The sequence below is a fragment of the Vombatus ursinus genome, unplaced genomic scaffold, assembly GCF_900497805.2.
Source record: "Vombatus ursinus unplaced genomic scaffold, bare-nosed wombat genome assembly UNPS02014812.1, whole genome shotgun sequence".
Lineage (NCBI taxonomy): Eukaryota > Metazoa > Chordata > Mammalia > Diprotodontia > Vombatidae > Vombatus > Vombatus ursinus.
In genome coordinates, this window is record NW_020954590.1 from 70,331,019 (window position 1) to 70,342,928 (window position 11,910).

The 11,910-nt window shown below is 36.5% G+C and overlaps 1 pseudogene; it reads right to left on the reverse strand.

Annotated features, from left to right (window-relative positions):
- Positions 1 to 6,411: 6,411 nt before the first annotated feature.
- LOC114054216 lies at positions 6,412 to 7,289 on the reverse strand (annotated as a pseudogene).
- Between the last annotated feature and the right edge of the window lie 4,621 nt (positions 7,290 to 11,910).

The following is an 11,910-nucleotide window of genomic DNA, read 5'->3' on the forward strand; positions in this document are numbered from 1 at the left end:
TTCTGAGAGATGTTTCTCAGTGCCAGGATTCATTTGCCAGGGGTGGGAAAGCTGCAGCCTCAGGTTCTCAAGTGCCTATTTCTGACTGAGTTCAAGTTTTACAGAACAAATCCTTTTATTAAGGGGATTTGTTCTCTAAAGTTTCAATTCAGTCTAAGGGCTGCACTTGAGGACCTAGAGGGCCGCATGGGGCCTTGAGGCTGCAGATTCCCCATCCCTGATTGGACCAATGCCTCTGGAACTTTGAAAGTACACTATTAAATAAGATGTTAATTTTATCTAGTGTCACAGTAGCCTAGAACTATACCTTACCAATCTCAAAAGGACCTATAGCATGAGCATTTTAAACAAACACTACTGGATATTTTAGGAACACACACCAGAAAAAAAATATTCTTAATGGAGTCAACATTTCTCATTACTAGCACTTCTACTCTATTGGGAATGATGCCATGGGTTTTACTTCATGCCTAATAAAGTTTGGGAAAGAATCAAATCTACCTATTGAGTTGTGTCTTGGAATTTCTGGAGACAGAAAGACTGAAAACAATCCCAACTGTTAATCAGTACCTCTCTTAACTGAATGACTACATATCTATAAAGTTTAGCTCAGTAGAATACTGATAGAAAAAAAATAAAAAAATTGATGGCATGATGCCTGAGTTTGTTGTCAAGACCTTGATCAAACAGTCACAGTTTGATAATAAATCTTAGTATTTGTGGGAAAGCAATGAAGGAAGGAAGCATTTATTAACCACCCACTAAGTGCTAAGAATTTTACAAATATTATCTCACTTGATTCTCACGACAACCTTGGGGAGTAGGTGCTATTGTTATTCTCATTTTATAGTTGAGGAAATTGAGATAGATGGAGGTAAAGTGGCTTGCCCAGAGTCACACAACTAGTGAATGTCCGAGGCCAGATTTGAATTCAAGTCTTCCTGACACTAGGCCCAGTGTTTTATCCTCTGTGTTACCTAACCATCACATGTGTTAGCTGATTTATGGAAAACTACTCCATACCTTCTTATGGAGAAACTAGCCAATTTGCCTATTTACAAAATAACCCAAGACTAGTGGGGATCCTATAAAGACAATGCAATCAAGCTACTTATTGCATAACATAAAATTATTTTAACTCCAAAATGAGCAGGAAGACATTACTGGTCATCTCAGGAGACTCTAAGCAAAAGAGACAACCTACTTTTTTTTTTTCAGACAATGGCTCAGATAGAAATATTTCAAGGGAAGAAAACTTGGTGTATTCTAACCCAGAAACCAATTGAAATGAGAGGCCTGAACATACAGACCTTTTTTACTAGACCTTCAGCTGGAACCACACCTATCATGCAGAGATACTACATAGACTATAGTAATTCTACTGGCAAGTCTGGGCCAGCACAAGTTCAGCCTTATAAATAATGAAGTAAGGACTATAATCAATCCATATAATCAAATGTTTAAGTATAGGGTCAGATAGCTCAAGAGTTCACAGCAGATTTCAATCTATTTAACCAATGATCAGAGTAATCTATGATATTGCTAGGGATCCTGGAGATGTCATTACACAGGTAGCCAGATAATAATACTAGTATTTCCTTACCCAGACTTCTCCATTGAACTGATAAATCAATCAAAGCATGGAGCAAAGTGTGAACAAAGTCTAGACATCTCTATTTAATCTAAATAAAACAGTTTAACTGGGTGAGAACACTTCTATTAGAGTAGTTAGGTGGCCCAATGGATAGAGCATAGGCCCTGGAGTCAGGAATACCTGAGTTCATATCCAGCCTCAGACATTTACTAGGTATATACCCTGGGCAAGTCACTTAATCCCAATTGCCTCTCCCCCAAAAAAAAGAACATCTCTATTGACTGAACCAATAAATTGAAGTCATTAACCTTCTGGACAGAAGTCATACCTTTTATAAAATAGATTAATGACTTATAACCTAGGCATCTGAGTGCCTGCAATTTAGATGAAAGAGAAGTTAGATCTAAGCATCTAAAAAGGAAATCTCTTAGGAAGATAGAAGTGGGAGAGAAAAAAGGAGAATAATTCTGCCTCCTTCTTCCCTCCTATTGACCAGAAGAGGACCTTATGATCTTTGGAAGATCAGAGGATTAAGACTTCTTTTTGGCATCCTAGCAATGTCCATAGGATAGTAGTGATTGGCAGCAATGTCTGTATTGGGATACAAAGTCAAACTAGACACATTGAGAGAGGCAGTTTCAGGTCTTCACAAGGTGCCCAGAAGAAGGCTACTCTCTATTTATGGGAAATTTCATAAGGATTTCACAAAATGACAAAAGTAACTTTTAGCAACCAAGAGCTATGTTACCCCCTCAAAAAGCATGAGCCCATTTTCTCTGTACTATATTTTTTTTTCGGTTGGACAATGGGGGTTAAGTGACTTGCCCAGGGTCACACAGCTATTAAATGTTATGTGTCCTGAATCCAGGGCCAGTGCTCTATCCACTGTGCCACCTTGCTGTCCCCTTCTCTGTACTCTATACATATTTGAAGGAGAACACCCAGTTTGTGTAGATATTTTGAGCAAACTATTTTTTACCTTAGCATTTTAGCAACTATTTCTCAAAGTTAATTGTCTAACTGGTTAATTGATAACAATTGTTATTCAAAGTCAGATAATTCCTTTATGAGGTACAAATTAGTTCATTGAATGAATCAGAAAAACTACAAAGGTGAAAAGATGAAGATATGCATACCTCTTGGTGACCTTTAAAAGTCACTTTAAAAGTCAATTCCCTAGCATTCAGGGGACAAATTTGAAGAGAAACTAAGCCACTAACAAGACTTGTAGAAAACTCGAAGAGCCCAGTGGAGAGAGGGAAGAGAATTACCTATAGAGGCAACTTCCACAAAGAAAAAAGAAAAACTAAGAATGAGGCTTCTTGGGCAGATTAAGTACAAGCCATATTGGGATAGTTTCTGGGTTGCTGCTCTCACTACTTTATAGATCCAAAGGTGAAAATAGAGTACCCCACACCCCACCCCTTTAGGGTCTCTTATGGAAGCCTGAAACTTTTCCCTCCTGACATAATGAAAGTTGATTTAACCTGCTTTGTTTTAGACATTTACTTTGTCTTTATAAATAACACTCACCAGAGTTAACGTTTTTTTTTTCCCTATTTGGGATGTACTTGTTAAAAATATAATTAGTAGAAGGTAAAAGAGGAGGAGGGCATTGTCAAAGGAAAGAGAGAAAAATATCTACTATTAAGGTATTATGTTGAAAGCCAAAATAAATGAGTGAATGACAAACCCTTTGTTACAGTTCCTATGAGCAGAGGAGAAGAAGTTATACCTGGAAACCCTCTTAGCACTGAGTCAGTAGTAGTCAGTAGATTAGTGCTAGTAGTCCCTTGATACTAGGAACATGAACATGAGTGATTGAACAACTCTGCTCACAAGCCCCCAACAAATATTATAGTCAGGCCCAGGTACTATGGTCAATCATGAAGGTCATCCAAAGATAGACATGGTCAAAGTATAGTATGTTGATAAATGGAACACATGATTATAATACAAATTAGTATGTAATATAGGAGGTACTCCCTCCTTCCTTCCTTCCTTCCTTTGTTCTGTCTCTCCTTTCTTCCTTTTTTCTTTCTTCCACCAAAGTGAGAAATACACCAAACTTCTATGAGAGACAGCTCTAGATTTTTGAGTCAGCATAGCTTAGGAGAATGGCAGTGTCATTAAGGAAGACAAGGAAGCATTAAGGGAGATCTCATTTGGATGGATCTTATTTGGATTTGGATATAAGTTCAGGTGATCTGGAATCTATTCTAGTGTCATTTCCAGTGGACAGTTGGAGGTTATGACAGTTGGAGTTCAGCGTTGGGAAGAACCTTATAGCCTATCTAATACAGCCCATGCATGAACAAAAATCATCTCAACATTATCCACTCCTTTGAATCATAAACACCAAAGGGGTTGTTGAAGTCACAGGAATTTTTCACCTAGAGGAGAGAGAAAGTATAAACATTACCAAGGACTAAGGAGATGCAGAAGGCCACAATGGTTCGACTTCTGGACCAATAGTCAGCAAGATCACATTTTAAATCCTTACATGTACAAGTAATTTCACTTCTCTTTGCTTTAGAGAGTTTAGATTGACTCTAAGGTCCTTTTTAGCTGTGAACTTTCATTTTAAGAACTGAAATTTGTAGTTAGAAATCAACAGGTTGAAAAGGAAATATAATGGACAGAGAAGTGATAAGTGAATCATTTAATCAACAGGTTTTTTTGTTATTTTTTATTTTAAAGTTAAATACTAAAACTTAAATATACAACAACAAGAAAAACATATAAATAAGCTTAAATATTAAAAATAATATTGACTATTAAAATATAAACATTAATTTTATAAATATTGAAACTATTAAAATATTAAATATTAAAACTACAAAATAAGAAAAAGGAAAAGAAACTTTAGCATGTGGACAGAAGAACATAAGAGAGGATTCAAAATATACAACAATAAACTTCCATTTTAAGAAAGCCTATATAATAAATACTACACATTGTATTCAGAGATGTCCTTCTTTTCTTTGCTTCCTTGTAACTTTTCTTTCGTTTTCTGCTGTGCAGTTTGCAACAAGACTTAAAAGTGTTTACCATGTTCCAGGCACTTTGCTAAGTACTTTAAAAGGGTGAAACCAGAATAATTAAGTGTGATGGAAGCCAAGAAGGGATGGCTCTAGTTTAAAAAAAAAAAAAACTGTGGTTAAAAGTGTCAAATGCACAGAAGCGAAAGGAATGAGAATTGAAATCATGCCATGACTTTATATCCTTCTACCTGTGTTATCTTGGGAAAATCAACTAATTCAATTTCTTCCCCAGTAAAAGGAGGCAGGTGAATTAGACGACCTCAAAGTTTCCTTCCAGCTCTAAATCTATGATGCTATGATTTTGTGAGCTAAAAAATGAATTTACCATTTGTGATCCCCCCAAAGCACACTTTCTGTAGAGCTGTGAGGAAGACAATTCAGGTTAAAATAGATGACATAGTGAATCAGAGTAGAGAAAGTAGAGCTGTTAGGTGTAGACAAGCTATTTTAAAGGAAGATTCTCAAATGCTCTTTCAAAAACTATCATAGAAGGCAATCAAGAATTATAATAGAGATATTAAAGCAGACAAGAAAAATAGATAGAGCTATAATATGGTCATTTTTGCATCCTTTCTTTTCTTCTTTATGATCCTAGACTGCCCACCCTGTCAACAGAGGTTGAATATGCTTATTGGCTCACTTACCCTATTTCTGTCTAGAAGAGAACATGCCCAGTAATCTTTTGCTGTGTAGTCAGTCTATCTTCCTACAGGTGCACTTGGGGTGAAGATGGAGAAAAGAGAGACGATGCTGCTGCTAAAAAAATTATAATACTTGGAAAGATTAATTTAAACTACTGCTCTGAAAATTGTTTCTGTATTTAAAAAATTATTATGTAAAATGTATGATGGTAAGACTGGTAGGTTCCAGCGTCAAATTTATATAATCACTTAGAAAAATGCCAGTTTCTCCAATAGCACGAGTTAGTTGCTGTCAACCTCTGTTAGGATTTTTTTAATTGTAACATTAACATAGAAGTTGAATATAAATGGAGTTATTGATACTTCTCTTCTTTCATGTATTCTCAGCATCAACTTTTTTTTGCTCATTGTATTTTCTACATTTTATTGATTTCATGTATTAAACATTTAAAACCTTAGATTATTTGCAGTTTCTGCATCTCCCTAATGTATTTTTCTGAGGTGAAGATAGAATAAATTCAATGTCATGAAAGAGAGGTATACCAAAACTCACAATTTCTATAATTCTTTATACTCTTAATCCAAGTTCTGTGGTCTTTTGGCCTAATTATGGGATTAGGAAAAATTCTGATCTTGTTCAGGCATTTCAGTTGTGTCCCACTCTCCATGACTCCATTTGGGGTTTTCTTGGCAAAGATACTGGAGTGGTTTGCTATCTCCTTCTCTAGTTCATTTTACAGTTGAGGAAACTGAGGCAAACAGTGCCCAAGGTCACACAGTTAGCAAGTGTCTGAGGACTGATTTGAACTCAGGAAGATAAATCTTCCTTACTTCAAGTCTGGCACTCTATCTACTACCTGTTCTAGAATTACCCATAGATTTAAGGGAATAAAAGCAGTGTGTCTGATATCAATTTTGCTTGATTTCCTAAATTCTTCACTGTCAAAGTTATACTTTATGGTAAAGAAATGATATAACCACAGCCTCAAGCCTGGAGGAGTAAGAAATGGTATGTAATCTGAACCTGGAGAATGGAGGGGTTATTCACTTTCTTTTTTTTTTTTTTGTATGAAACCAATGTTTATTTTCCATCAGCATTTTCCCAACACTATTAGAGCACATAGGGTAAAACTTAAGACCACTCTGTGTTAGTTCCTACCCACTCGGTGGTCTGAGCAGTAGGAGCCACAGACCAGTCCTCCATAGCCGCCTGAGCACTCCAATCTTCGGTAGGGAACTGCTGTATGGGCACATATGGCACCTGTACGCCCTCAGACAAATCAGCCACCTCTGGTTGAGTAGCAGTTAATTTTGGGGCAGGTGCAGTCCATTCACCCTGAAACGCCTCCTTTGTCACTGCCTTCTCAGCTGCGGCCTGCTCTTCCTTTTCAATCTCCTCTGGATCCCTGTAGAAGTAAAGATCGGGCATGACCTCCCATGGATGTTCACAGGAGATGGTGCCATGCATACGCAGACCTTCGTGGGCCAGCATCCACCACATCAGACCCACTGAGTGAGCTCCCTTGTTGTTACGTGGAATGGCAATGTCCACATAGCGAAGTAAGAAGTCTGTGTTGCACAATGCAATAGTTGGAAGGTTAACATGCAATGCTTCAGTAAGAGGCTGGTGCTCTGCCCAAGGATCAGTGACCACCAAGAGGTGAGGCTCCCTGAAAGTTGCCTGGATCTGGTTAATGAAGGTGCCCGGTGTGAAACGTCTAGCAATAGGTGTGGCACCAGTGGCAGCAGCAAATTTCAGAACAGCTCGCTGGCCAGTGTTCCTGAATGAGATGGCACTAACATCAGCTGGATTTTCAATGTCAACAATGGCACGAGCTGCCCCAGAAGCTTTTCCCAAGTTCTCTTCAAATTGATGATGTAGATGCCGTCACTCTTTCTTTTGTAGATATACTGTTCCATCTGGAAGTCCAAATCGGTGCCACCCAAATGGGTCCCTGCAGCAAGGAATTTGAGGACATCCTTCTGCAAGATATCTAGGGCTCCGGACATTGTGAAAGTTTCCCTTAAAGTTACAACAGAAACTGAGAACAACGCTGTATGGAACCCACTACCAGGCAGTGTGGAAAGGCGGGTTATTCACTTTCTGGAGACCAATTAAGTCTTTCTAACCACCAGAGTACCATTTAGCAAATTGCCTTTTCAGTGCATTGAATAGGTCCCTGGCAACCCAGAAGAGTTAATTTACCCCAAGCAGTGAATAATTACTCTCTTTTTACTGATAGTATTCAATGTTTTAGAGGGTTGTGAACTTTTATATTGAGTCATTGTGGTTAAATTATCATAGAGATATCAAAACAGACTAAAAAAATAGCTAGAGCTACAGTATTGTCATTTCTGCATCCTTTCTTTTCCTCTTTACAATCCTAAACCACCCACCCTGTTAACAGAGGCTGAATATGCTTGTTGGATCACTCACCCACCTTCTGTATAAAAGAGAACATGCCCCATAATCTTTTGTTGCTTAGTCAGTCTATCTTCTACAAGTGCATTTGGAGTGGAGATAGAGAGCAGAGATTCAATGCCACTGCTAAAAACAAAAACAAAAACAAAACCCTATTATTGTAATAGTTGGAGATACAGCAGAAAGTAATGGAGGAATAGCAAATGTATTCGCATTATCTCATAAAAGCAAGGCTTTCCTTCTTTATTCTCATTCTCTGTAGTTTATGTGAATAACTGTTAATTTTGAACTTATTTGATGCATTAGCTTCTAGAAATAGGTGAATCAAATGATAAAGAACTTCTGTTCACAGATTTTTTAAATATATCAAATATTATTTAAATTTTGAAGTATCATTTTGGTATACAGTAATCACCCTGTGTGTGTGTGTGTGTGTGTGTGTGTACACATGGGGGGAGGAATGGGCAAAGACTGTAGACTTGGCCTTATTGTTACAGAATTCTATTTCTAAGCCAAGTACAAACACCTTAATTTTAATTGACTGTCATACACACTGGTGGGAGGCTACATGCTATAGTCAAAAATAGACTAGATTTTTGTTCTGCCATTTCCTACTTGTGTGATGATGGTGCAAATCATTTTGGGAGTTTCACAAAGGCAAATTGAGGCTTGATACCAAGAAAAATTTACTAACAATTTCAGTTATCCAAAAATGGAATGGACTTCTCAGAGAGGTAGTGGGTCTACTCTCCTTGGAGATTTTTAGGCAGAGGTTAGATGATTGTTGCGCATCTTATGAGTATTTCTATTATGGATTGGTTAGAATAGATCTCAGCTGAGGTCTCTCTCAATTTTTAAATTTTGTATTTTTATGAATTAAGCCCTGGGCTTCAGTTTCTTCATCTATGAAATGAAAAACTTGGACTAGATGCTGAGTAATATCTCTTTCATCCCTAAATTGATTTATCTATTAAAATGCCCACCTGAAGACTATTTCAGCACAAAAGGACAAAACGTTTTCCTTCTTAGGTTCTCTCTTTTGTGGAAAAGCAGTATGGTAAAGTATCAAGAGTGCTGGACTTGGCATCAGAAGACATCTGGTTTAAACCTTCTCTCTAATACTTAGTAGTTGCATGACCACTCACAAATAATGTCACCCCTCTTAGACATAGTTTCTTCATCTGAAAAAATAAGGGTGATAAATACCTAGAATGAGATAACAGGTAAAGCACTATATTGAAGCTATTTTTATTTTCCATTAATTTACTTTGTAATGGGTTTATAGTATCTATGCCTTTAACATGCTGCCTATTATGAGTTCCTACTCCTCCTTGGCCTATTTTTCTTTTCTCTGTCAGAATCTGCAGCCTTCAGTGAGGAAGGGGGCCCTTAAATATCAAGGGTCATGAGGAAAATGGTGAGTCTATTGAAAACATATGAGAGGCAGAAGTTTTTTAAAGATAAATAAAGATGAGCCATTAGTAAGTTTTAGGAAAGGCAGAGATGTTTCTATATACAAATCAACATAGTTGAGGATAGCACAAACTAAATCCAGATGTAGGTACTGAAGTCAGTGGTTAATATTGAGAATTTTTTTTAAAGATGTAGAGCAGGGTTCACTGAGATTAACAGCTTTTGCCATTGTTTTCTTCAACTTCTGGATGGCAGAGTAGCTCTCTGGATGGTTCTGGCCTCAGGCATTCACCACTGATTTCATACTCTGAGCTTTCATAGCTGTTAATAAAAATGGAAGAAGATACTTTTAAATACTCAAATATCTTAAAGAAGTTTCTCCTTCCTGAGGATTTTTCCTAATATCATAATCAGCAACCAAAACTAGATTTTATCCTGGATGGCTGGAATGAGATAATGTGTATAAAGTGGTTTGCGTGCTTTAAAGTGCCATATAAATGTTGTTCTAATCATTATACTTTCCATTTATCAAATGTTTCATGTTGTTAGATTGACTATATCAATGTCTGCCAAAGTCATCTTTCGAATGATATAGCTAAATATAGGTTTTATTGGCATATGAAACCCCTAGGTGAGGAAGCACCCTCTATAAATTCAGGTCAAGCATTGAGAGGTTAACTATGCTTCCTAGGGTCATTTAAACACTAAGTACAGGAGGCAAAATTTGAAATGAAGTCTTTTTTTCACTTGGAGGTCAACTGTACAGCCACAATGCCATTGTGGTTCTCAGCTAAATATTTAACAGTCAAGATTCCAAAAGGATGAGCTCATTGAAAAAATAAAAAAAGAAACCTGTTAATGCCACAGAATAACACAGTAATATCTTCATTTATAAATCTTAACCACTTACATTTTCTTATTTTTTCTGTACATTTTAAATTATTTTTTAATTAACACATTTATTTTCTCTATGTCCTATCTCTCCCCTCCCCACTGAGAAAGGAATAAAAAACCCAATGTTTTCAAGAAAAAAATACAATCAAGCAAAACGAATCCCCACTATATACATACATACATACATACATACATGCGTATATATATATATATTATATATATATATATATTCTAATGTTCAAGTTCTTAGTTGGGGGTTAAATCTTCAGATATAAAGGTGGAAGTGGCTTGATTTAATTTAAAAAAAGGAAAACACAAAGCTCTGGATATTTTCTCCTAACCTTGACCACCAAAATCAAATAACAAATGTGGGTCTATTTGGTCAGTGTGAAGCCTTGAAATACTTGGCCTGAGATCTGTACTTCACTGAGTTTATCTGAGCCAAATCCTTGAACCTTTTTAAGGGTGTCCAGAATTGGTCATAATAGCTATAAAGAAATTTAATCCCTAAGAACTGAGGTGGCACCTGAATACATAAAATTTCTGAGCACCTTGAGTCTATATTATAACCAATACTAATGAGTACAGCAGTTGGACATTGGAAGAAATCCAGAGTTAAGCCTAAAAAAAATTACTTGGCATTCAATGAATTACTTACCATTTTAAAAGAATAAAAGCTCTCTGGCTTCCTACAAAGAATCTGCAGCCTTCATAGCAGTACTTTGAAGAAAGAGGTCATTTATAAATGCTGTCTTTATATTTAGGAAACAATTAGGAGATGCAGCTGCAGCCTTTAATGACTTTTAATAAAGCATGTTATAAAATGCGTTAGTACTGAATATTTAGCAGATGATGCTGTGACAAGCCATTACAAAATGTCATAAGATCGATACACTGGTTTGTTAAAATAGCATATGTGTCTCTACATTTCTAACATTTCTGTTATTTTTGTGTATGCTATGAAGAGAGATTTCACTTCACCTTAATACATAGTTTTAATAGATAGCACACTTATACGAATCACTGCCGCTACACTTGTGGAATTTTGGCTGCATCTTTAAAAAGTTCAGCTCCTCTGCATATGACATAGTTATATTATAAAGTAAGATGCTTGTGTGATAAGAAGCCATAAATCCAGTCATTCTTTTAATTCTCCATACTCTCTCAAAAAAGAAAGGAGAGATCAATTCTTTTTTAGCAATTGTCACATTCAGCATTGTCATTAGAATTCCGCTTTTGCTGAATCTGCCAAAAAGTTCTGAATTCTTGTATCAAAAGAGTAGGCTACTGAAGGTAGCATTCTTCTGACTTCTGACTTTTGTACAATTGACAGTCAGAGGGGTGTTATCTCTTCCTCAATATTATACAACTAACACCCAGATTCAAACTGAGGTCTCCTATTCAAAATTGATTTCTCTTGCTGCTTCATAGTGTTTTGTCTCTAAGAGAATGCAATCACCTTGTTCAAGGAAATAAGCATTAAATGGCAGAAAAGGCAGAAATAATAAATTTTAAGCCACAAAATACCTTTAAAAATTATGCCATTCAACATTTTCATTTTATAGAAGAAATGAAACATTTAGTAAACAGGAGAACCAACATTCTGAACTTGGATTAACCAGCTCCAAATTGAGTATTCTTTTCATTGCAACATTGCCAAACTTTGCAATAGAATCCTAGTATTCTGACTTCTACACTAGTGTTCTTTTGGCTACTCCATGTACATATGAGACAAACAAATATTGTTGATTCAGTAGCTACCAAGGTCCAAAGAGATGGAAGACTAAATCAAGATCTCTAGTGATGGACATTACAGTAGACAGAATCAATCAGAAGGTACTTTGAGGATAAGGAGAGGAGATTTTAGTGGAATGCCCCAGGCATCTCTGCTCAGCTTAGTGC